A 5,989-nucleotide genomic window follows, 5' to 3' on the forward strand; every position below is an offset into this window, starting at 1 on the left:
GTATAGCCTTGCGGATCTGGACATTTGGATACAGAAAAATGTTGAGGCTCGTCAGGTATAAAGAAACTAATAAAAGGTTATGCTATCTTTTGATCGACTAAAAAATAAAAACATTAATGTCTCTTTTATCTACTTTTGTCTTTTGTAATGTTATAAAATCCAGTCAAATCTAAATGTTCATCTTTCGTTATTTTAATTTTTGTGACCTCAACAAAATTTTAAAAAGAACTATAACAATATAAAATATAGTAAAATGATTAGAATAGAGTTGTTTCACCTTGGCAAAAACGCTGAATTACTCGAATACTGAAAACGAAGAAATCTTCTTTGGAAATGCTAGAGAACCATAAAAATTGGTATTGTACATACAGCTCTGATTTCGAGCAACATATAAAGCGTATTGACATGTCATCTTATTATTATCATTTAAAAGCCTTCGACGTTATTGCATAGGGCTGAAAGCGTCATATAATATTTGTTGATAATAAAACCGGTACGTGTTAACGGAGTCTCTTTGAAATACATGTCTGTATTATATCGTTCTAAAGGTATGCGTGAAAATCCTAAGGTCTGATGATATAGATTCCCATTTATAGGTATGCGTGAAGATCCTAAGGTCTGATGATATAGATTCCCGTTTAAACGTATGCCTGAAGATCCTAAGGTCTGATGATATAGATTCCCGTTTAAAGGTATGCGTGAAGATCCTAAGGTCTGATGATATAGATTCCCGTTTAAAGGTATGCGTGAAGATCCTAAGGTCTGATGATATAGATTCCCGTTTAAAGGTATGCGTGAAGATCCTAAGGTCTGATGATATAGATTCCCGTTTAAAGGTATGCGTGAAGATCCTTAGGTCTGATGATATAGATTCCCGTTTAAAGCTATGCGTGAAGATCCTTAGGTCTGATGATATAGATTCCCGTTTAAAGCTAATAACAGAATTTCTTGTTGATAGTCTTCATTAAAAAGGCCTCATGCGATATGACGTCACAACTTAACATTGAACGTTAGCCACAGGTTGGGATTGGTGCGATATCCAAATGTAAAATTTGGTAATTATGATGTAGGGGGAAAATGAAACGTCCAATAAGGGTCAAGTACTGTTTCCATTCATCCTTTAGGTTTCAGGGGAATACCTAGTGGTATACAGAATCCTTTTCATGGTATTTTTCTAAGCAAATACACAAAGTAGAAAAGCAACTCCTGAATCTAGGTTTCCATAATTGTTATAAAAGCATGAGTACCAATTCAACTATGGAAACCTGTATTCAGAAGTTTTGTCCCTCCGTTGTTTAATTGGGTAATTAGTTTTACCATACAATGATCAATACACTGTTACATTTACACCTTTCCCTTCATTTCAATAGGTTTTTTTCTGCAGCAATGGCCTCGCTGTTTGATAATGTTAATTCAATATACTACAGTATTTATTATCACTTTTAATCCCGCGGGCTATCTTCCTGTGCTGGTAGTATGCAGGAAATAATAGTTCAGCTTTTATAATCCAGGCGTCATTCTCTGGAATTTTTCTTTCATAAATAGTTTAATATAGTCAAAAGTATGTGGAGATCCTATATACAGACATTGTCGTTATTGTTCCTACCTGTCTGTAAGTAAATGTGTATGGCACAAACCAGGAAGTATAATCATTGTTAGCTGTGTAAACCCTCTGGTACATATCTTATTGTCGCACATAAAAAGCACTAAGGTAGCTTCATACGTCATCGTTTCAGCCGGGCACACACAAAGGTAACTTATATATGTTAAAAACCTTGAAGCTTAATATGGAAGAGAGGACAACAAACTTACAGCATTACAGGTATGTTAAAATGTGTTGTTCTTGTTGGTGGTGGTGGTGGTGGTGTGGTGGTGGTGATGGTGGTGATGGTGGTGGTGGTGGTGTTGGTGGTGGTGGTGGTGGTTGTTGTTATGTAACTCTAGTGAATGAAATGTATTCACAACTCACTTAAACAAGAATATGTTTCATAGACACATTACACCTAATGGCGCAACATGTGTATAGACTGGGTAGTATAACATTCCAGGGGACATGTTGGCCGGTACACATATTAAGTACGATCAACAAGGAATTGTATACACGACTAGAATGAGCATGGTTAGGTATAGTAGTAATTATGTGTAATAGGCAACAGTAATACTAATTGGACAACAACACATGTACAATACATTTAAATTCATAAATATAGATACGAACATAGTTACCACCACAACTTATTCAGAAAACAATGTAATATTTCCTATGTTTCCACACTCTGCTTATAACTTGCTTTCCACTAAATATCTGGGTGGGATTAACCCACACAATGTTGTACTTGAGTGTGACAAAATAAAGATTTGCACTTATTTACATGAACCTGATTCTAGTACCTTGTATCCTGTACCCTGTACCCTGTACCCCGTACTCTGTTCCTTTACCCTGTACCCTGTACCCTGTATCCCGTATCCCGTATCCCGTTTCCTGTACTTTCACAGCACAATACATTCAATACGATGTGTATCTCCATACACATATTTTTTTCATATAGGGACATGATGTTTTTAGGCATATTTTGTTTTTAACTCTACAGGAAATAATTCAAATTTGCTTGAAATAATAAGGAGATATCAATTTGATGCTATTAGAAAGTAAGATCCTGACTCACCCCTCGATTCGGAGGGGCAGGGCCAATTGGAATATTGGCTGAAATTTTAAAAGTCTTTTTTCTCAAGACTCAGATTTACTAGAATCCAATACTTGTACTCTTGATGGATGGAATTGTCCATACATGCTTTATCTAAATTGTAAAGTTTATTACGGTCCAGCGGCGGACCCAGGGGTGTTGCCCTAGTTGCCCGGGCAACACCCTTTTTCTGTCTGTGTCCAAACATAATCAGGACCGAGGATTTTGAAGATTTTCCTCTATTTCATATGGGATTTCCTTCTAACATCGACCATCCCTTGAACTATGATTTTGCATGACTTCCCTTTGCCAGCAGTTTGAATATCTATATAAGCCTAAGGGTGTTGCCCAAACAAGGAGTCCACTATACTTATACTCTAAACAATAGGGGATTCATCCTCTATTGTCTATATATTAGTAGGGTTTCCAGTCAGGTCAGTGATCAAGGCTCCCCGGACTGACTCTACCTAGCCTTATTGTTCTAATGTCACGGTGTGATGATCACCCTGTCAGTTGAGAGAGGATAAACCATCTGTTCGAATTAGGTATATAGGTCGGTTTAGTCTCACCTAGCATACTTTTCTTAAATACCTAGTCTCACCTAGCATATATTTCAATGTTCACACCTGATCACAATTTGGTTATAGTCTGTTTCAAAATGATGTAAATGGTATTGTAATACATATTATAATTAAGAGCATATGTCTATTTTAATCAGAGAAATATTCCATTTTCTCTGTAAAGAATTATAATGACATGTGGTAGTAGATGAAATATGAATATTAAAACAAATAAAATGGATACATTTATTCAACCTGAAAATAATAACGATTTTACAGATATTATAACAGGTACAGTACCAGCCGCCTGCATGTTATTAAAATCTTAAATTATTGTTGATCAAGTAAAGATTCATTAACTAATCTTAATAGCAAAGATTGTTTAAAATTCTGTAATGCATTGTCTATAAATCAACTGATAAAATAACAGTTGACTGAATGTTGTTTTTAATATTTCCTTTATTTTATAGTTATGTCTGCAAAATTTCAATCTCAAGCTGATTTTGTGTGGACATACACTGTAGATAGGAAAAATAATTATAATTTTCACTTATCATAATATCACAAATGTCAATTTTGTCAACATTTATTCAAAGCTTGGGCTCATTATATGTGGTACATCATGTACAAAACACGATGCATAGAGAATGTATAGAGATGATGTACATAATACACAATATAATCAACTAAGAGGTTCTGATAGTTTCAAAGATAAACTTCTTTAATATACATAGCGGTTTACTATTTTTGACACTTAACAACTGAATAGTCGGAAAACCGCACTCTTAGATTTTGAAATTTACTACAAATTAAAAGAAAGCAAGTGGCAATGTTGGTTGGAGTTCCTGTGACGTGGAACAGAAAGTGGAGGTCTGTAGGCTCTGGTTAAGGATTAATGGAACTGCTCACGATAGACTAGTCTATAAAATACATTAGTGGTCAAAAGGAAAACGGAGAAGTTGGGAATGTCGTATAAACAAATTTAAATTAAAAGTCGAAACCGGTCGGTTATTCAGTCTCGTCCAGTTACACCTTTACAACATTAACTTTATATAAGTATGTACATTGCTAGTGATTTTACTTATTTTAAGGTGTGTTAATGTCTTTTAGTGTCTCATAAGCCAGATTTGGCTTGACGTCGATAACTGATCGATTTAAATTTTGAAATAGCTTTTACTTTTTATAAAATCTGCTGTAGTTTTAGTGTATATCGATATGTGACACCTAAATAAAACAAATTGTATTGTATTGCAATAATATGTAAAGTTAGGACATTTAATCTGATATTCCCTATTATTATGATGAAGACTATAATAGATGAAGTGCTAACAATTTTATCAATAAATATTGTAAAATGACAGTTAAAGTTCATTTGAAAATAAATACATGTACATTGTAATTTATTCCTATCTAAAATAACATCATTTAACCATGGGATTTAATTATATAATAAGATAGCATTAATTCAGTGGTTTTACTTGTACCAACAAGTCACATCTTTTTTTCAATTTGCAATTTTAGATATAGATCTTACATGTTATATTATTAGCTTTCTGGTATTGTACAATAACAGTTAAAATTCATTTTAAAATATTCATACATTTTATTAATTCTTCCCTAAAATATATTAATTTTACCTGTCACAACAAGACACAAATTTGTAATATACAATATTCTATTTTTGTAAGCTTCCAGATAAAGCTTTTAAACACCCTTTTTTCTGTATCTGGTGTTGGCGATATTTCAAGCACATTTAAACATTACAATTTATTATAGTAGTACAAAAGTACCGCATGTGGGCCAGGGTCATTGAGTGCACTCCCCTATATAATCCTTACCACCTCCCTGGCACCCCCTAGTGGCACCCCCCTTCGGCAGGGGGGGTACCGATCGATGATGTCACAGGGGGGGTTCTCATGTATTTGGGGTTTTCCTGACTGCATCTATTTATAGCGACAACCTAAATAGAAGGGGGGTACCGATCGATGATGTCATAGGGGGGTTCTCATGTATTTTGGTTTTTCCTGACTGCATCTATTTGTAGCGGTCCGATTGCATCACGTTTACAAATACTCAAACCGGTTTCAACCGGATCGGGGATGTTCTCGAATCTTTTAATACAATAACAACGCAAATATACGTACAACATTTTATTTTCCCCGTCGCGATGGAATGAACAAAGGTTGGAGAACTAGGAAGATTACCTTTGGAAATAATTAGGAAATTTAGATTTTTTTTAAATACTGGTTAAGATTAAAACAAACTGATAATTGTGTTTTACATGCATGTTATCAAGAAATGTTAGAAAATGGTAGTGAATGGATGAATGGAGTTAGAAACGAACTATTTAGAATGGGAGTAGGGTATATATGGCAATATGGAGATACCTATACATCCGATTATATTATGAATATGATTAAAAGTAGAATGCGTGATTTATATAAGCAAGAATGTAAAGAACAAATAGATTCATCTTCTAAGTGTTCACTGTACAAGTTTATTGGCGAAAAATTCTGTTAACAACCATATCTAACAAAATCAATAGGAAATACAAATCTGTCAGAAATTACAAAAATTAGACTATCATCTCACAAATTAAATATTGAAAGTGGTAGGTATAACAATGTAGATAGTATTGAAAGGACATGAGCATACTGCAACAGTGGGGATATCGAAGATGAATTTCATTTTATATTAAAATGTGAATGTGTTGTAGATTTAAGAAAGCGTTTTATTAAGAAATAT

At 34.0% G+C, this 5,989-nt stretch overlaps 1 protein-coding gene across 2 annotated transcripts in view; it reads left to right on the top strand.

Annotated features, from left to right (window-relative positions):
- LOC110457981 overlaps positions 1-5,989 on the top strand; it is a 29,178-nt gene continuing 23,189 nt past the window's right edge. The window contains exons 1-2 of one of the 2 annotated variants that reach the window (XM_021509502.1): positions 1-55; positions 1,737-1,822. The gene's annotated coding sequence lies outside the window, so the exon portion shown is untranslated. Of the gene's footprint in view, positions 56-1,705; positions 1,823-5,989 lie in introns of those variants that run through there. The other variant, XM_021509501.1, reaches the window with a different exon arrangement.

This window comes from Mizuhopecten yessoensis, unplaced genomic scaffold, assembly GCF_002113885.1.
Source record: "Mizuhopecten yessoensis strain PY_sf001 unplaced genomic scaffold, ASM211388v2 scaffold9385, whole genome shotgun sequence".
Classification (NCBI taxonomy): domain Eukaryota; kingdom Metazoa; phylum Mollusca; class Bivalvia; order Pectinida; family Pectinidae; genus Mizuhopecten; species Mizuhopecten yessoensis.